The 21181-nt window shown below is 45.0% G+C and overlaps 1 non-coding gene across 1 annotated transcript; it reads left to right on the forward strand.

Annotated features, from left to right (window-relative positions):
• The first annotated feature begins 20787 nt into the window (after window positions 1-20787).
• On the forward strand, window positions 20788-20861 carry Trnan-guu (transfer RNA asparagine (anticodon GUU)). The gene has a single exon. It is a non-coding gene; the product is annotated as a tRNA-Asn (tRNA).
• The last annotated feature ends 320 nt before the right edge of the window (window positions 20862-21181 follow it).

Consider the following 21181-nt stretch of genomic DNA (forward strand, 5'->3'; position numbering starts at 1 on the left):
TTAGCATTGTATATGTCAAAGGGTCAAAGCTGTTATGACTCACAACACAACAAAGCAGGCAATTGTAAAGAGATATCTTCCAGGTAGGTAATACATTGCAATAGGAAGCTTTTAAATGACATATAGACCAATAGACAATGTTAAAAATAAAAATCACATCCCTTTGTAAAGAGTGTGTTTTAGAAATTGACTGTCATATCCTGGATGGACATTTATGAATTCATGTTTTTGCATTCCTAAGAATTATCTTGCTCAAAATTTTTTCTGATGGCAATTTATATCACCTAGTTGTCCAAATGGATTTTGAATAAAATGTAAGAGCTCTACTCAAAATTCTACTTCACTTAATTCTGGGACAGGCCTTATGCTCTCCCTTTTACATGGCAAATCTATCAAAAATAAAGATTTTTTTTTTTACTAGTAGTCAGCAAGACTTATGTTGCTAGAAATGATATGTATTCATGAGACGATTTTGTTTTACATTGATCAGTACCTTCCTCCTGACAAGAAACTCACATTTCTCTTAAGAGTTTAATAAATGTTTTGCAATGGTTTTATAGAAAAAGCAGGCCTCAGCAGCTAATCAGTTACATTCAATGACTAGATTCAAGAGTGTCTCGATCAATCAAAAATGCAACCTACAACTTCTATTTTAGAAGGAGGTCACCCTTGTGAGGAGAGGCAGCCAGTTATTTTAAGCGTCACTCTTGTATTTACAGTCCACAAAACATCCTTTTCTAAATGGCTTTAGGAAATGTAGCTTTTACAAAACTCCTGACTAAATTAATAAACCTGGTGAATAACCAGCAAACTGTTCTGTACAGAGGGAAGCACAGAAGATTGGTTAAGAACATCCAAGAAAGGGCAAACAAACATGACCACACACGGGGGATCTAAAGCCTCAGCTGTTGGCAAACCAGAAAAGTCTACACCGTGATGAATTATTTAATTTAAAAAATCTTACAGCCTTAACAAGAAGATCCATCTCAGTAACAGAAGTTAGACTGATTTCGCAGCGGGCCTTTCAGCCCGCCGAGGTTTTTATTCTGAGTTTGGGGGAATATCTCGAAGTCATCACACGGCTGTTTCATTTTAAATTTCGGCCTTTCACAAAAACAGGGAAGGATTCATTCTCCTGAACCTAACCGGTTGGTCGGCACTGTGAGCCGAGCCACTGAGCTTTCTCTTTCCGCCTCAAGAAATCTGCAGCCTGCATTGTAATGCAACTTTTCAAACAGAAGGGGGGAAAAAAAGAAAGAAAAAGAAAAAAGAAAAAAAACCCGTTTTCTTGCTTGGGAAAGAGATCTTTTTGAACATTCTATGAAGGTAGAAACGCAGATCTGTGAAAGATGGACGGTCCAATGTAACAGAAAAGTTTCAGAAGTCAAAATGGGGTTAAGAACGCGGTGATAAAGTTAACTCCACAGCACACCGAGCCAGCGGCCGGTGGGTATCCTGGTTCGAGGGCTCCAGTCTGCGCAGCCGGAGCTCGGAGGTGCCAAGTTTGGGATGCGTTTGTGCTCGGGTCTGAAATGACCGCGGGGTGGGGGGACAGGGACCAGTGACCTCGGGGAGGATGACAGGCATCGCCCTGTGTTGACAGAGACGGTCAGGAAAGGACGGTAACCAGCCTGGAGATGTTTCCTTCCAGGCGTAAAGCCAGCACCGAGCCCACCGAACCGCCCGGGGTGGCGTGGGAATCGGTCACCCCGGCGGTGATGGCGAGTGGCCACTTGGCTTTTGCTGTGGGGCCTGAGGGAGCGGTCGCCTCCTCGCCTCCAGCAGGAGTCCTTCCCACCTTCGGCCTGGCCCCTGGCGTGCATCCCGGAGTCCTTAGAGGAGGGAGGGGACGCCGGGCACCCAGGGGCTCCCTTAGCTCCGACGAAGACGGGATTTGGAGGAGGAGACAATGCGTTAAGACAATGGTTAAGAAAAGAGGGGAGAACTGTGAAGAAGTCGCGCGTGAAGCTGAGGGCGGCACTTTTCTACAGAGCGACATAGAGGGAGACACGAGGCAGACGCGACTTGTCCATGTGGGTGCCTCCAGTTACCCCAAGAATAACCCCGAGAAGCTTGGAGACCTCGAATGCGGGGAGCGAACCGAGGACCCCGCAGTCCCGGCGGCCGGCCGGCCAAACAGTCGCCCCTTCGAGGGTCCTGGACGAACGGCGACCTGGGTCGCGACTGTGCACAGCAGACGCTGGCCGGCCGCCTGCCCCAGGCGGGATCCGGGGCACCCCCGAGTCCCTTCCAGGTTCCTGATCTTGGGACGCCCCGCCCCGCTGTCCTCAGCTAGCGTCCTTCTCCCTAAGGGTGCCCTTCCTCTTTTTCTTTCTTTCTATCCTCGATGCTTCTAATAACCCCTCCTTCCTGCACTCGAGTCCACCACACACCGGGCAAAGGTCAAGGACGTGTACCCCGAGGGGTGCCGCTCCCCAGGCCCTCTTGCAGCCAAGTCAGAGACAAGCTGGGGGGTCCCCAACCAGGCTCTGCACCCCTTAACCCTGCAAGGTCAGAGACAGGCAGGAGGATTCCCAGCTGGGCCCTGCACCCGGCATGCCACAGCCCTGCAAGGTGGAGACAGGCACGAGAGTCCCCGGCTGGACCCTGCGTCCTGCCCTGCAGCCAAGCCCTTGGCCCGAGCTGCAGAAATCCGCTGGCGCGGGTCCCCAGCCGCCGGGGGAGGGAGGAAAAAAAATCCAAAGTAAGCACGGCGAAGGGCTCGCGAATATGGCGCTGCTGCAAATGGAGCCTCGACACCCGGAACGGCCTAGTCTCGGGGCTGCCTTGGCCTCCTCGCTCTTCCCCTGGTGCTGTCGCTTCCGCCTCCTGGGTGCTCCTTCTGGCTCCCCCCGACCCGGGGCACCCGGGATCGTTCTCATCTTAAACTCCCTTCCCGCGCCCCCTCCTTCCTGCTCCTCTCGGTTCCTCTTTCTCCATTTTGTGTCTGTGGCTGGTGCATTCCCTCTCGGCCGCTCTCTGAGCTCACACAGCTCTCTTTGCGCGTCTGTGTGTGGGCGAGAAGGGGCGTCCGGGTGCGAGCCCAGGCGGCCAGGGGCCGGTGGGGCGAGCCAGTGACCGCAGAGGGCACCGGCCTCCTCCCGTGGGCCGAGCGCTCGCCCGCAGCAGAAGGGACTTCGTGGGGCGCTGGCGTCTCCTGCCGCGGCGAGGGGGCCTGCCCAGGGCTCGCCGCCGCCGATCTCGCTGCTTGCTCTCTCTGTGCCCTTGTCCCTGCCCGTCTCTGTCTGTCTCTGTCTCTCCCTCTCTCCGTCTCTGCCTCTCGGTGGCTGTCTCTCTCTCTTCTCTTCCCTCCCTCTCTCGCCTCCTCTCTTGCTTGTTTTCTGTTTCTGGTTAGCTGGCTGGCTTTCCTCCGTGTTTCCTTCTTTTCTTCCATTGCCGCTGGGAGTCTTGTACTGGTTTTGAATAGGCAAGGAGTCGGAATCCTCTTTCTAGACAGTCCTCCAATGATGATATTTTTTAAGGGAATCCTGGAAAGAATCTAGTGATGTTGACAGTTCGTGCTTGTTTACCGCTGAACACGGGGACTCTCGAGCAGTACGGTGGCCAGGGGATTAAAGATTAAATTTTCTTTTAAATTGCTCCCTTTTTTACACACATGGCTTCCCTTCTTCCTCCCTCCGTCCTTTCCTCCTCCCCCACCCTACCCCACCCCCGGGCGCCCCAAGGAGAGACTGCTGCTTTTGAATACAAAATATTCTTAACTTGTGGTCCTCGGGATGTTCCTTGAGAAGCACTGTGATTTTGAAGCCTCTGGACACGTGGCTGCAGCTGGACACGTGGCTTCCTGAACTGTCTGGCTGAGAAGGTGTTTTCTGACGTGGTGTGGCTGGGCAGGATCCTCCTTGGTTTTCTCCCAGCTGACAGGAGCATCTCCAGTGAAGGGAAGCAATGAGATCATTTGCTGACCCCAGTCCCTCTTTCCATCACAAAGGGGGAAGCTGACCTCTGTCCAGAGACTAAAATTAAAACAATTCATCTTTCCAACTATATTTCACTTTCTAGAAACACATTTACAAAAACATTCTATTCTATCCCTCTGTATCCTCCAGAACAACAACAACAAAAAAGATGTTCCTCCTTTATATGACAGACTCTGGAGTTCCTGGAAATATTTGAAGATCAAAATTTTGAGACTCTTAAAAAAAATCTAGGGAAAATTGTTCTCAGCAGAAATCACAGAGTGTTTCCTTTAAAACAAAATAGTTTCCTTGGCTTATATTCACCGCCTTTGATTAAAATCAGGTTTTAAGCACACATTCTTTTCAGGCTGCCTATGAAGAGAGGGGAACACTATCAGGTCTTGGCAAGAACCTTAGCAATGAAGCAAGGTCCTGTTAAACCTACAGTGGTAACTTCAGATTATAGAAGAGAAAATTGGCCTCACAGGTTCTTTTGATTTGAGAACCTGACTTTTAGAATCTTAGACAGTAGATGAAGATGTCTCATGTATTTCTCTTGGTAGATGGTAAATGAGTTTGACTGGAAGTTTGACTGGCTTTTCCCCAGGTGAGTTTTCTAAAAATGGGCATCATTGGAGAAGTCTCTCTTATTCTTCAATTTATTGGAATAATTCAGTACTTAAGTCATGTTAATCTATTAAGATGTTACTTCCTGCTCAATGCAATAAAAATTAAGCACAACTCAGATGTCTTTATGATGTCTTGTGTATAGTCTAAGCAATCCCCGTTGCTGGAAAAAAAAAGTGGCCAGAACATGTCTTCTGAGAACGAGAAATATTCAAAATGGTCAAGGCAGTGTATAGACAAGGATAGTGGAAAACAGTGTTTACAGACTATAGACAATGCTTAATCTTTCTCTATTTTCTCTCATTTAAAAAACAATAGCTTATATTAATAAGAAAAAGCAAACATCTTTCCCTTTCCCTACATACAAATTAAATTTCAGATACATTAAACACAAGAAAAAGAGAACTTAAAAGAAATGTTGATCATGGGGCTGGGGAGATGTTCAGGAGTGCTGGCTGCTCTTCCAAAGGTTGAATTTGGTTCTCAGCACCCATTTCAGGTGGGTCATAACTCCCTGTGACTCCAGCTCCAGGTGATCTAATGCCCTCTTCTGGCATCTGCACACACCTACTAATGAAGTTAAATTGTATATAAGTAAGAATTGTTTAGGATATTGATCATGATTATGGAAGAAATTCTTCATAAACATGGTATAGGGAAGGAATTCTTCCTTTCTCCTTTCCTTCCTTCCTTCCTTCCTCCCTTCCTTCCTTCTTTCCTTCCTTCCTCTTTTTCTCTCTTGCTTTCTTTTTTCTTTCTTTCTTTCTTTCTTTCTTTCTTTCTTTCTTTCTTTCTTTCTTTCTTTCTTTCTTTCTTCCTTTCATAACACCGAGGACCAAACTCAGGGCCCTGTCCTCGCTCAGCAAGTGTACTACACTGAGCTGCAACTCCAGCCTGGGAATTATGCCTTGAAGCATTAAAATGCACAAGCCATAGGGGAAATGACAAAATGCATCATATTTAAAATTTTAAAATACCTTTAATATGACAGGAGACATAAAAATTAAAAGATAAACTGAGATGGTCTTTTCAAGGCATGTACTTGACAAGGAATTAATATTTAGACCGTATAAATAACTTATGCTGAAGATTAATAATTTATAAAGAATTTCATAAGTGAAAGATGTGGGTAAGGACATACACATATGAAGTAAAAGTGTAGGGCGATTAACAGGAAGGATACATAGTGACTTCAAAAGAAAATGATTTCCTCTTGGAGAAAGAGAAAGAAGATGAATTGGACAGGATCCCAGTGAGGCAGCAGGCTCTTTCTAGAAGATCAGAGGCCTGTATGGCAAGATGGTAACACTCTTTGTACTTTGAACTTTTTTTGCTAGTTAGTTACATTTTCTTTTTAAAATCTTTAACATCAATGCCCATTCAAATAAAGAACAAACAAATGACACATTTCTTTTTCCTAGCCAATGATGACCCTGTGTGGTGGGATCCACATATATCATGACGAAGTATCCCTAGTGTCTTCCTTGTGAGAACTGAAAGGAATAGATTATTCATTAGCAGAGACTCATCTGTGGTGGTATCTCCATGCGGTAAGCTTGTCTGTTTTCTGAGTAGACTTAATGAGAATGACTGATTTAAATAAGACCATTTGTTCTTATTAAATGAAAAATTTTAAGTGCCCCATACAGTTGGATCCTAAATTTCCTCCGAGGTCCATGCCTTCGTCTCCATCTTAGTGTAGTTGGGACAGGTGTGAAGTTACACTGAGGACCAAGGTGCCTTTGGTGAGTGGGTATGTTCTGGGCTCTTCCCGCTTTCCTGAGTTCCAGTCCAGAAGTGAATGGACTTATCCCTCACCTGCTCTTCACACTTATGGAAAGCTGACAACAAAGAGTGAGCAAAGGAACCCCTCAACACCAGGTGAGAATGCAGGTGAGCACCAGATGGCTCAGTGGGTCAAGGCACTTGCTGCCAGTCCTGACCGCCTGATCGATCCCTGGGACCAACATGATGGAAAAAAAGAACCGGCTCCTACAAGTTGTCCTCTGACCTCTCAGGCATGCTGAGGCACACATCTCCCCAAAATACATACATGTAAAACCAAACACTGAAGAAAACTCTAGCAAGAACAAGTTTGTGAACTGTTATTTAAGTCTGGATATGTTGGATGTGAGTGAGCACAGCCTAGATTCGTGTTGTGGAAAATACAGGGAATCACTTTTTGTTTTTTTAATCCCAAGGTTCCAAACATTTTGATGATAAAATTCAACTGGGTAACATGTATATAAAAAAAATTAGCCCAATCAATTACAACTTTAAGAATTATTTATTTTACTTATAATAAAATTACAGTTTTTCCTCCCTCCCTTTCCTCCCTCCAAACCCTCCCAGACACCCTTCCTCCTGGCTACCTGGAACAAAGTAGGCTGGCTGGGCTAGGCAGAAATCACAGCTTCATCTCTCGGTTCACTCCTCAACACCTGCAAGCCAGCTTTTGCCACGGCTGCCCAGAGACATCTTTAACTAATAACTCGAGAGTCGCTGACGCTTGCACCCAGTGAGTGATGCTCAGCTTCTAACTTAATTGGCCTCTTCGTGGCATGCAACCACGGCCTCCGCGATGTGTTTTCATCCATCACAGACCTCCTCATGATACACGGTGGACCAGACTGGTGGAAAGAAGGCCAACTCAGCCCTCCACAGGCGTGGAGAGGAGACGAGCGGGAGAGTATGCATGAAAGAACGTGACACCGTAGAATTAGGACGATGATAACATGCAGCAGAGAGAAAGAAGCCATTTCCAGGTGTCCATTGCTGGGAAGGTGGTGGTGTAGTCACTAAGAGAAGCAGGCACGCTTGTTTAGATGGTTTTCGTCCTACTGTATTGCCATGGATGACTTCCGTTTGACATTTTCCTGTGTTTCTCCCAGATGGTCAGCATTAACCACCATCTTCCCACCTCTCGCCAAACCTTCAACCAACCCTTCTGCCCACTGAAAAGATGACTTTCTAAAATACAAACCCCTGGCGTCATGTTGACCCTCTGTGAGGTGAGACGAGGCTGAGACATGCCTGGTCCCCTCCGCCTTTCTGCCTGACAGCATGGGAATTCACAAAGACTCACCAAAAAATTATTTAAAAAAATTATTATTATTACTATGTCTGTATGTACCCACCTACATCTCTCTCTTTCCCTACCCGGCTCTTTCCACCTCCCCGACAAGTGTGTGGCGCGCGCGCATGCGCAGTACCTTGGCATATTCAAAGAAGTCAGAGGACATCTTCGTGGAGCAGCTTCTTTTTATTGCACCTTTGCTGGGCTCTAGAAACCAAACTTAGGTCTCCTGGCTTGTATAGCAAGCATCTTTACATTGAGTTATCTTACCGGCCTAATCAGTTGTTCTTTGCTTGCTTGTTTAGAGGCAAGTCTTCTTGTTTAGAGGCTGGTCTTCTAGAGCCCAGCCCGGCCTGGAACTCTGTGTACACATGAAGGATGACCTTGAATTTCTAATCCTCCTAGTTCCCAAGTTCTGGGATTCAGACACGTGTCACTGCGTCTGTGACAATGTGCTGCTGGGGATTGAACCCAGGGCCTCTGGCATGCTAGGCAAGCACTCTACCAATTGAACCACATCCCCAGCCAACCAACCAATGATTATTATTATTTCACTTCAGACAACCCACCTCTTTAGAATCTGTAGGTGTGGGAATTCAGAAGTGACTTCCTGCTGGGTTTACTTCCTCCTCATTTCTGCCAGGCCTTGTCCCTGGACTGTGTCACCCATGACCTTGTATTCCCATAGATGTCACAGCCCAGCCATAGAGAGAACCACAGACTAAGTTCTGTTCATTTGGTGTGATATGAGAATAGCTGTTCGTCTGACGTCTGACACATGTGGCTGTATTTCTCTCAAAGATGACTGAGCCATGCATTTTGGGAGACTCAAGCCTGCCTCCTGTCTGTTAAGTGGACTTGGGGCAGGGGCACAGTGTGGCATATATAAGACAGAAATGAGACTGGAAAGGTGGGTGAGGACAGATGTGTGCATGCTGCATAGCCTGAAAACATTCGGTAGGTCACCGATTTCCAGCCTTTCTCATCCACAGCAGTCACAGTGGCTTTATAATTGTCTCATGATGTTCCAGAGCAAAAGAAATACTAAGTTCTGGCCAGGCTGTGGTAGCACAAGCCTCTAATCCCAGAACTCCAGAGACAGAGGCAGGTGGATCTCTGTGTGTTCAGGGCCAGCCTGGTCTACAGAGCGAGTTCCAGGACAGTCAGGGACACACAGAGGAAACCCTGTCTTGAAAAACCAAAAAAGAAAGAAGAAAGGAAGAAAGACTTAAGTTCTGTTCATTTAGTTGGAGGTGACATGAGAATGGCTATTTGTCTGATGTCTGAGACATGTGGCTGGGGATTGAACCCAGGGCCTCTGGCATGCTCTCAAACTTTCTCTCAAACTTTGAAATATCCCACAGCAACGTGGTGAACTTGTTCACTGTAGTCCGCCAGGGTGACATGTGCACAGTTTGGGAACCCTGGTATAGTTTTAGAAGTACTTTCAATTGGTGAATTAAACATTTGGTTTTGTATTCTAGGTCGAACCGTTTCCAGTGGGCTGGCTGAAGGTCTGATGGGAGGTGAGGAGAGCATGGGTTAGTGGTAGCCGACTGGAAGGGATGCGAGGTGAGTGTGGAAGGAGGCTCACCAATGAGCAGGCACTCGGATCTGAACTATATTAAGGAGTGATGGCAATACCACGTCCTGAGTGACATGTGGGCCTGGGCGGTGAGGGCAAGGAGAGATCTACACAGAGGAGCAGGAGCTGTGTCTGCGGGCCTGCCTGCCTCTGTGGGCTTGCCTGCCGAAGCAGGGAAGATGTACTATTGTTCACACACTGTGTCAATCAGAACGTGTAATAAATACGGGGTAGAAGAAGCCCATGGGAGGTGAGGAATTGGAGGGCATTGGTGGAGACTTATCACTCTGTAGAGGCAGGCAGAACCGTGCTGTGCAAGGCCCAAGGGGACCATCATGAAACAGATGTAACAGTGAAGTGTGAAGATACCAAGACACTGTATTTAAGGAAAGGAGCAGGAGGTAGGAGGTGGGGGTATGGACAGACAGACACAGTCTGACAGGGATGGACTTCCTTTACTTGTCACTGACCAGCCTCTATATCAGCCTTAGCTGCTAATGGGCTGTTGGGATGTCTTTCTTTTCCTCTCAAAACACAAACTCTGTGTGTGTGCGTGTGCACCAAGACTTCTATGTGGAAACGAGAGGATGACTTTGTATGAGCTGGTTCTCTTTCCATCATGTGAGTCCCAAACTCGGATTCTCCAGTGTGGCAGCAAGCGTCTTCATGCATTTCTTCTCCTTCCTCTTTCTTCTTTCTCCTCCTCCTCCTCCTCCTCCTTCTCCTCCCCCTCCTCCTCCTTCTTCTTTCTTCTTGTCTCACGTCATCTCTCTCCTGTTTCTTTTTTCTTCTAAGACAAGGTCTCACTATGTCACCCCGGTTGATTTAGAACTGGTGAGCCGTCTGCCTGCGCCTCCCTAGAGCGCCTCTGCCTTGCCTGGCTGCCTGGCTAGTTTCTGATGGTGTTGTCATGCTCCGGTCCCCAGGCTGAACTCCGGCACCCCTTCCTTCTACTCACTCCTCCAGAGCAGATTCATCCGATTCTAACTAAATCCTGTAGATGAAAGACTTCTCACCCTACTGTTTCAGGCCCCTGGCTTGCTAAGTTGGGCTCCACATTTTTCTACACTGTGCACAGTACTCAGCACTCACCCACATTTCTTATAGTGTGCACAGTACTGAGTACTCAGCAGTGTGTACTGATTAACATAAATATTGACCCCACTGATGGATATTTAAGTCTACTGAGGGCGTGAGAGTGAATGCAGATATAAAGGAAAGTGACATCCGCAGGGTGAGCAGGAAGGGCTGTATCCCAACATTGCTAGCATGAAACTTCAACAGGGAGCTGAAAGCCAGACAATGGATTCATCTGGGGATTTGGGCCAGAGGTAACTATTTGCAATGTAGAAAAACAAACAGGAAATGTATTTGCAAATCTGCATGCAGCTACCTCAGCCAGCTTTGCACAAATCATCTAATTCTCTTTACCTTCATTTCCATACTAGCAAATCGCTCTAAGGTAAATATTTATTTTTTATTTGTTTATTATTATTAAGTTGTCATTCATATAGCACAAAGTTCACTCTTTTCTTTTTTGTTTGTTTGTTTTGATTTTGTTGTTGTTGTTTTCTCAAGAGAGGGTCTCCCTAGGTAGCTCAGGCTATCCTAGAACTCATTATATAGACTAGGCTGGCCTCGAACTGGCCTCGAACTCTGCCTCCCCAGTGCTGGGATTAAAGGTGTATGCCACCATACCTGGCAAAGATCATCCTTTTCAACTTCATCATATTTATGAAGTTTTACGAGGAGCTCCCTACCAATTCCAGAACATTTTATCATCCACACTGAACAAAATCCATCTCCTCCACCACCCCACATTCCTCGCTTCTTCTTTCTGTATGTGTCAATCTGACTGCTTTGGGTGTATCATGTGTGTGATCATACATACAATATGTACTCTGTATGTGGTTCCTTTCTCATGGCATAAAAAGTGTGGGCATGAAATTATGGGCTTCGTTCATCTTCCATCATGTTTCAGTACACTATTCCCTTTTTATTGCTAAATAATATTCAATTCATTGGGCACACCAAATTGAATATTCATTAAGTGATGGACAATTGAATTTATAGCCACTTTCAAGTGATTATGAACAATACTACTGTGAGCGTTATGGTCTAAGTTTTCATGTGCTTTTGGTGTTTAGGAGTGGTCTTAGCAGGGAAATGGCTGGACCCTAGGGTAACCCTGGTTCAGCATCAGTCTGTACCTCTGTCAGCAGTGTCCGAGGATGGCAGGACCGCTCCACACCCTGGCCAGCTCTGGTCCAGCTCTTCCATCATGCCATCCTCTCAATAGTAAACGGCCATCTTGTCGGCATTTGACTCGCATTTCCTTAATAACTAATTGTACGGAGCATGTCTCTTTTTTAGCATTTCTATATATTCTTGGGAGGAATGTCTACAAATTCTCTTTCCACTTTTGAATTGGATTATTTTCTTTTGTCAATCTGTTGTGGCCTTATCTAGTCTGGACTCAGCCCTTTAGCAGACAAATGCAAACATTTTCTCTTATTCTACTTTTACTTTTTCATTATTTTGACAGTGTCTTGTGAAGCATCAAAGTTTCTAATTTTGATGTCATTTATTTATTAGTGTGTGTGTGTGTGTGTGTGTGTGTGTGTGTGTGTGTGTGTGTGTGGTGTGGTGTGCTTACATATCACACTGTATGGGTGCTACAGCGCTCATGTGGAAGTTGGAGGATGACCTTGAGTGCTGGGCCTCACCTGCCACTTAATCTGAGACAGGGTTTCTCTGCTTCACGAGCTTCTGGGGACTCATGTCTCTATGTCTGTGGGTTCTGGGGATCCAAATTCAGGCCTGCAGATTTGTGAGGTGAGTGCTTTTACTGCCAAACCGTTTCCCTGACCCGGCATCCGGTTCATTTTTTCTATGGTGGCTGCTCCTCTTCACATCGTGCCTAAGAAACCGTTCATTGCCTGACCCAAGGTCTCTCTCTCTCTCTCTCTCTCTCTCTCTCTCTCTCTCTCTCTCTCTCTCTCTCTCTCACACACACACACACACACACACACACACACATGCACACACACAGAGAGACGAATACACATGTACACACACATACATACATGCACATATACACATACACACACGCACACTCGTACACATGAGGTCTGTGCTTTCTCTGACATACCTCATCTTGAGCTTTTCTGCGTTGGCCTTTGGTTTGTTGGAGTTAACATCTGTGCCTGGTGTAGGCTGGGAATTCACCCTTCGTTCTTTCACATGTGGGTCTGCAGCTGTTCTAGTGCTGTTTGTGGAAGTGACTATTCTTCCCCTGGTGACTGATCCTAGCTCTCCCATGATCGACCTAAGTATGGCTATCAATTCCATCCCACGACCTCTATGTCTGCCCATGAGCCAGCACGCAAGCCTGGGAGTAGCCCAGTCAACAACCTAGAAGAAATTCCTGTTCTCCAATGATGACTCAATAACTCAAGAGCTATGTGGTTACAGATTGCCTTCTACATTTCTTTGAAAAAGGAGTTTTCCACCAACCCTATCTAAAATAAATTACATCCACAAACACAAATTTAAATGCTCGCCTGCAGGACCCCTTTTTGTAACTCTACCTATGTTAAGGATGTGGGCCTTGGCAATCTCTTCCTCCGCATGCTTTATGGAATCTTTTTTTTTTTTTAAAAAATCAATTATGCTGGGAATGGTGGCACATGCCTAGCCACGCCAGCTGACCCGGGAAGCTGTGTAGGGTGAGGTTCACTGGCAGATCCCTATGTTTAGCATCAGCCTATGTCTTTGTCAGTCTCAAAAAACAAAATCAACTCTGAATTGGAGCATTCAGTTAAAGAACGTGCAATGTTACTATAACTTGGAAGCTGTTTGTCAGCTTCAGGCAACACCCTTCAGATGATTAATTTTGATGTGAAGAGATTCTAGAAAAATCTCTTATTAATTCTATCTGTAGACTTAGACTAAGGATTCAGCATAATGGAAGGATTCCTGGAAATAAACCCAAAGTTTCTTAGTGGTTAGGCCACAGAATCTTGAAATTTAATTGGTAGTCTTTGCAATTTTGTTATTTCTTGTTTGATTAAAATTTTTTGTGCATGTGTGACAGAGTCTGACAGTGTCTCCTTATATTTATTCCAAATGTGTCAAGAAAATACTTTGAGAGAAAGTAAAAGAGAAAAAGAGAAATCCAGCAAAATTGCATATCTTCACTTGCAAAATCTAGTAGAATTCTTCATACTAGTTATTGCAACTTTTGACTCTTAAAAACAAGTCAAATTCAAATCTTTATAAATTAGTGCAACAGTTTTAAAAAAGTTTCCAAATTGTTAATAAGTGTTTAGTTGTACAGTACGTGAGAACCATTCTGTAGTTTAAAATAACAAAAAGAAAGAGGGCTGGAGACATGGCTCAAAGGCAGAGTGCTTCTGTAGTAGGAAAAGACCTGAATCTCATCACCAACACACACACACAAGCACACACACACACACAAGCACACACACACACACACATGCACACACACATACATACATACACACAGAGACATACACACAAGACACAGACACACAAGGGCACACACACACAAGCACACACACACACAAGCACACACACGCACATGGCACTGTAGCCTGATACTCTGGAGCCATCTAGAGAAGCATGGCTGGTCTGGATTTCTTGCTCTGCCACCAGCTCTGCGGCCTTCAGTGAGTTACTTAACTCCTGAATTTTAAAACTCTGTAAAACACAGATGAATAATGGGAAGTGTATCACGATGTCATTATAGCTCAGGACAGGGCCCTTGAAATGGGACCCAGGGCCTCACAGGTGCTGGGCAAGCACTCTATCACCGAGCTCTAACCCCAGCCTTTAAAATTTAAATGAGTAAATATTTGCAAAGGACTTGGAATTATGTCCCAACCGGTATTGTATCAAGTGTGGAGTGAATGAATTAACTTGGAAACACTGTAGCCTTTACAATGTCAAAACCACCATCAACAACAGAGGTCACTTAAATGACAGCCTTTAAAGTTTAAAAAGCTTTTGGACAAGTAGCCGATTTGGATTCCCTCCTTTGTTAAATACCCGCCCATTAAAAATACTTCCCAGTGTGTTTGTGTGTGTGTGTGTGTGTGTGTGTGTGTGTGTGTGTGTGTGTGTGTGTGTGTGTGTGATGTGCAGGTGAGCCCATCACAGCACTCGTGTGGTGGAGGGGTGTCCCAGAACAACTCGGTGGAGTCATTTCTCTCCTTCCGCCCTTACGGGGGGTGGGGGTGGGGGTGGGGGTAGGGTGGTGTTCCAGCGACTGAACCATCACGCTTATGAGGCAAGCACCTTTCCCCTCCGAATCCTCTCACCTGCCCTGACTTAGATCCTCTGTAGTTTTTTAGTTTTGCTTTTGCTTTTTGAGACAAGGTTTAGCCTGGAACTACAAGACTAGACTGGCTGTGAACTTCAGATCCCCTCAGTTCTGGAACTCTGAGTACTGGCTACTGTACCAGGCCTGCTGTCCCCCTGGTGGTGTCTGACCCTCTTTTTTATGGTATGTTTCATAGTAGGAACTCATAAATTATGTTGATTTTTCCATGAAAAATATCTAAGACAGTTGTTTTATTTTTCACAACTGTGCGAAATTATCACACAGATTTAGTGAGGTGACATTTCTGTGTGAACTGAGCAGAGGAAGAGACCTAAGTGAGTCCACGAACAATCCCACCATAGTGTGAGGTTAGGGGACGTAAACATGCCAGGGAGGTCTTCAGGAAGGAACTGATGCCCAGATGCCAAGCTGAAGAGCTTAATTATTGAAAGGGAGAAGAAGATAAAGGAGGGTATTTAAAACCCAAGACTGCAGAAGCTAGGCAGAGTCAAGGGGCGGGGGGAGCCTTGGGCAAATTATTTGAAGCATAATCAAGGATTATGGTGATATTTCATTTGTACTGAAATGTCATTTTATTTGTATGTTAATAAATAAAGTTGCCTGGGTGTCAGAGCTAATAACAAACCATAGCAGATGCCGGGCAGTGGTGGTGCACATCTTTAATTCAGATCACATGACAGACAGATCTCTGTGTGTTCAAGGATACAGCCAGCATGGAGACACACGCCTTTAATCTCAATACCAACCATAGAGAACTGGAGGTCTGTATAGACAGGCAGTGGTGAGGAGGTCATGTGGTTGGGTTTACAACCAATGAGAAGGCAGAACAGAAAGTCAATAAAAAGACAGATGCACAGGAAGTAGGTCCCTTTCTCAGGGGAAGGACAGCAGCGGCAGGAAGGGTAAGCAGGAGGTTTTAACTCTCAGCTCTCAGCTGCTGCTCTGACCTCTCCGGCTTCGAACTCTGTATTTGGTTCCGTGTTTCTTATTTAATAAGACGGTTACATCTACAGAGGGTTTTTTGTTTTGTTTTGTTTTTTTTTTACGTAAGGTTTTGTTATGTAGCCCAGACTGGCCTCCATCCTCCTGCCTCAGTCTCCTGAGTGTTGGGATTACAGTATTCTCAGCCTCTGTAGATTAAGAATTTAGATTCTAAACCATAATTTGGGGGCATGATTTATGGTAGAGTGTTTGCCTGCATAGTGAGGACCAACACTCATAAAAGAAAACCAAAGGGATCCCTAACAATGATGCCTACTTATGGAGTAGTGGAAGAGAGAGATGATCCTTAGTATTTATCACAGGGCCTGCTTATTTTAACAAGTGACATGCAATGGTACTTCACATCACATACAATGGTACAGTATCTCACATACAATGGTAGTTCAGTGTATCACATACGTTGCTACAGTGTATCATTTTTAGTACACATCTACTAGAGTTTAGGTTCTGGTAGGGAAATACATACATGAGATTTATTGGCCTAATATGAACTAATACTGTGGGTTAGGGGACACTGGTCTCACTCTTTTGTCACATCTTCTGTACCCACCTGAAGGCCGCCAGGATTGCATGAAGTACCTAGAGCTTTTCTTAACAACTAGAGGCTTAGATTGGGGGGGGGGGATATTTTTTCTCTTTTCTTTTTCTTTCTTTTCTTTGTTCATTCATTTGTTTCTTCCTTCCTTCCTTTTTCAATTTTTTGAGACAGGGTTTCTCTGTGTAGCCCTGGCTGTCCTGGACCTTACTTTGTAGACCAGTCTGACCTTGAACTCACAGAGACCTGACAGTCTCTGCCTAAGTGTTGGTATTAACTTGAAGAGTTGGAGGTTATGTTGAAAGAATACCTTCTAATTAAATCATTTTTTCTTTGTTTTTAAGCAGATCTTTAAATTTTAAGTGACATATTATTTAACATTTTAGAAAAAAATTATGTTTTATTTTCCAAAAGACCTCTGAACTAAACAAAGCAAGATTTATTCTCTGGCACTGGAATAAGCAGAAGGCATGCTCGAAGTCAAACAGCTTTCTCCCTCCATCCCGGCCCCCTGTGCCGAACCCACTCTCTACTCTGGGTTTTTGTATGATACCCACCCTCATTCTTACTGAAGTCTCTTTCTTTTGTATCTGCTTGCTTTATTTCTTTGAAGCAAATTAAAAAAGTTTATCTACTCTAATTTTTTAGAAGGTATTTATTTTCACTTTTGTGTTTTGAGTCAGGGTCCCTCATAGCCTCGGCTGACCTGGAACTCACTATGTATAGCTGAGGTTGACTTTGCGTCCCTGACTTTCGTGCCTCCGCCTCTCAAAGGTTGGAATTATAGTTGTCCTCTTGCACAAGGGGCTTAAGGTTAATTTTTAATAGATGAGCTTTAAAAAGCTAGGCGTGAGACTTGGATGATTCTCTTGTTAGTGACCATCCTGCTGTCCCTTGCAGCATGCTAAATAACCTTCCCCGAAACTCCTGTTGCATGGTCGAAGAAGGAGGAGGAGGAGGAGAAGAAGAAAGAAGGAGGAGGAGGAGAAGAAGAAAGAAGAAGGAGGAGGAGGGGAGAGGAGGAGGAGGAGGAAGAGGAGGAGGAGGAGGAGGAGGAGGAGGAGGAGGAGGAGGAGGAGGAGGAGGAGGAGGAGGGGATCCGAAGGAAAAGAAAATAGAAAAAAAAAAAAAAAGAAAAGCCAGCTTGGCTCCACTGGCAACAGACTGGTGCTGTCCCTGTACAGCTGGACCCTCAGAGGGCTGCTGTCTGAAGCTGCCTCTTCTGTTGTCACTGGTGACAGAGGCTGTGGTTCCCTTGCTGAATGACGTAGTGAAGAGAAGTTGAGGGAGAACTTGTCAAGTTTACTGAGTTGACCACAAGGTCTCCCAGGAGAGATCTCTCCACCCCCACCCCGTGTACTGAAGCCAGTTAGAGGTCCCCAATCCCATGTCCAGCTTTAACTGGAAACAGTTAAAATGCAGACTACTGGGAAGTGATACAACCTATAAAATGATTTGGGATCTTTTCCACATACCAGAGAGAGAAAGAGAGCGCGAGCGCCATATTTTAATGTTATCTGAACACTCTGGGCAGAGTATTAATGCACTATTTTTGCCTTTCTTTATCTGTTCTTGTATATCATCTGTTTATTAACAGTACAGTGAAGACAACTATATGAATAATTTCACCTAAATCTCCAAGTGACAGGATTTTTAAAATGATTTTTTAAAAGAAAGAAATTATTCTGGGCGGCAGTGGCGCACACCTTTAATTCCAGCACCCAGGAGGCAGAGCCAGGTGGATCTCTGTGAGTTCGAGGCCAGTCTGGTCTACAGAGTGAGATGCAGGACAGGCACCAAAACTACACAGAAAACCCTGTCTCGAAAAAAACAAACCAAAGAAAGAAAGAAGGAAGGGAGGGAGGGAGGGGGAGAGGGAGGGAGGGGGAGAGAGAGAGAGAGAGAGAGAGAGAGAGAGAGAGAGAGAGAGAGAGAGAGAGAAAGAAAGAAAGAAAGAAAGAAAGAAAGAAAGAAAGAAAGAAAGAAAGAAAGAAAGAAAGAAAGAAAGAAAAAGAAATGAGAAATGATATCCAAAGACCTTTCTGAAATGTCTTGGGTATTTTTCGAGCAACTGGAACCTACTGGTCGCCTCCAAACCTCACTTTCTCATATGCCACTAGCTGCCTGCTAGAGTGACTAACTGATCCCGTCCTGGCTTTCACAGCAAGAAAGGTTTTCATAAGTGGAAAGCATGACTTGAGTCCCAGAGCTCAGCTTAGCATCACTATAAATCAGTGTAAAATGTGACTCACATGGGTCTCCGTTCTTTCTTGCTCTGTAGAGGTCTGGTCAGCATCTTCCTTTAACTAGCTCCGTGGAGCACAACCAAGTTCAATTAGTGGATGATCTCTCAACTTGTGGAATAAAACACAGCTCCAACTGAATTGTTCCTTTTTAACAACTTAGTTGTCCTTCCCAAATTCAGTAACTGAGAAGCACTAAAATCCAGCACACCAAGTTAGAAGAGATCCTGGGAGCTACCTGTCCTTCTGGGAGGAAGCTGGAACCTTTTCTGAAAGCCCCGCCTCCATGGTAGCTGGGGCTCCATAAATTCTTGTGGTCCGGCTTGCCTTGTCTGGTAAGACACGTGGGGCCTTTTGCACAGATGTTCTTCCTCTCTTTCCCTCTCCCAGGAGAAAATTAAATATATGGGTCCATTAATCTGCGCTAGTCAGCCTCCACTGATAGGCGTGTTCCTGGGAAAGGTAAATTTGCAGCCGAGTGGTGACCAGTGTACAAAAAGGGACAGGATACCCAGTCCTGCTCAGTTTCAGTAATTTTAAAGACCTGGGTGCTGGTGAAACAATGGGAATCGTTTTTTCTTGGGTTATTCTATAATTTAAGGGAAAGGTGTTTCTACAGCTGTCAAAGTTATGCATAAATACTAAGGCCTAAACGAGGTGATCGCAACCACTGAGACAGCAGCATCTGCTGCTCTCGCACCTTGGCTAAGTGGGCACTTTGTGTCAAAGGGATGTCAACAGTGTCACTGAAGTAGGATGATCTGATTCCATTCGGTATTAAAAATTATGGATATGCTCTTTTGAAGTATTCTCAAATGCAGGGAAACAAAAAGGCAAGGCAGATTAGCTGCTGGAACTAGCCATTGTGTTGCTTAAAGTGTTAACAGTTATTAGAAGCAGGCTGGAAGACAGTTCTTAAAGCCACAACAGAACTCAGCACAGACAGATTTTTGGTGTGCGATGAGTTAATCTTTCTTTCTGAATTAACTTTTTCTCCTGCATGGCTCATGTCTCTTTTTAGAAGTGAAAATGTTAGAACAGCCACGTTTGAGCCAGGGTGAGATGGGAGCTGAAGGTGTGGGCATGAGCAGAACCGCTGTTAATATTCTCAGCAGGAGAGTAAATATTTAATGAAGGGCCGTGAAGAACAAGGTTGCAATCTGTTCTGACTGAATAGTGTGGAGAACAATAGCCGAGGAAAACACTCACTTTGGGTTTGAGGGAAATGAGACAGCACCTTCTGACTTTAGCATAGATGAACAGATACTTAAAACTTAAGGTCTGAAGCCCACACCGTGTAATTATGTGTGCCATCAGCATGCTCCGGAAGGTTCCTGGTTCGTTTCAAATGCAGAATTTTTAAGTGCATTAAAAGCTGAGGGGTTCGGCTGGGTGTGAATTCCCAGCTGTTTAACAGCTCAAGCTTTCAAGGAACTTCTCTGCTAATTGGTCTAAAGTCAATTTAAGTTGTCATCACGCACTTGGGGGACTCGAAATGTTGCTTGGACTGAAGCACGTCGCACACAACTTCTGTAAGTCCCGGTGTGGATCGTTTTTCGAAGGATTACGGCCAGAGTAATTTAGTGACATAAAAACGGAAATATCAAGTTCTCAAGTGGAAACTATTACTTCTTGGAAGCGGGAACAGCGGGATCAAAAACAAGATTTTGAACAGTATTGAAAAGTCATCAAGTAAATTTTCGCAGGAGGGAAAGATTTTCCTGCGGAACATTTACAGGGACGGAGTATGTTCGCAAGCAAAGATTCTGCGCTAAAATGTGCCCAGCTAATCATAAGTCCTCTTTTTTTCTTCTGTAATTTTCAAAAAGCCCGTGAGGGTGTGTGTTCAATAGCGTGGTTTAAAAGCAGGGGTAGAGGTCTCAGCAGAGAAAATCAGGACCAATTGCCCGCAAGCCTTGGGACACGTTGTAACGAAATGTTACTGTGACAATCGCACTGAATAAAGCCTAAACGCATTTAGGGATTGCATATATGTTTTCATAAAACCTGGATCTAAAAACAAAAGGCGCATACGATCAAACGGCCTCGAAGAGGCTGGGGAAGTAACGTAAGATCAGCGGGCAAACAACGGCACAAACAGAAACAAAAGGAAAACTCAGCTCACAAGCTGAACATTTCAATGTCCTTACAAAAGGTAATCAATCAGAAACTGTCATCTTCTTGCAACAGAACCTTCCAAACCGGGGTTGGAGAAAAGCCAACAGTGTTTTAATCCGCTCGTGACGTGTAATTCTGCTCCATCTTGAAGCATAATTTTCTAATACGTTTCAGAAGTGGAAGGGAGACTCGAAAAGACTAAGAACGTGGAATAAAATTTCCGCTTCTAATAAGAATCAGGCGGGAGAAAAAGAAGTCGCGGAGCCCTTTATTTTTCCTCATAAAGACCTCGGCTGGAGCTCCCAGCAGCACCGAAGTCTCTGTGGCGCAATCGGTTAGCGCGTTCGGCTGTTAACCGAAAGGTTGGTGGTTCGAGCCCACCCAGGGACGCCCTAGTTTTTACGAGGCCAGCTTCGCTTTCTGTGTGTGTACGGTTGTAGTGTCAAATTCAGGCAACAAACTGAAGTCTAAACCCAGCCCTTCCCCGCCTCTCTGTCCTCAGCGACGCTTGCTAAACTCGGCTTTCCGGTCGTAAATTCAGAAATCAGCTCTGTCTTTGGTGCATTTATCTGTTCCACTTTTTCTAACGTGCTAGTGCTAGACATTTGTAGAAAATGGAGTAAACTTGAAAACGGGGGAAAAAACCTAAAATACTTTCCCAATTAAATCTCTGAAAATGAGAATTTGAAGTGAAAAAATTAAAAGGAAAA

Source organism: Peromyscus maniculatus, chromosome 5, assembly GCF_049852395.1.
Source record: "Peromyscus maniculatus bairdii isolate BWxNUB_F1_BW_parent chromosome 5, HU_Pman_BW_mat_3.1, whole genome shotgun sequence".
Lineage (NCBI taxonomy): Eukaryota > Metazoa > Chordata > Mammalia > Rodentia > Cricetidae > Peromyscus > Peromyscus maniculatus.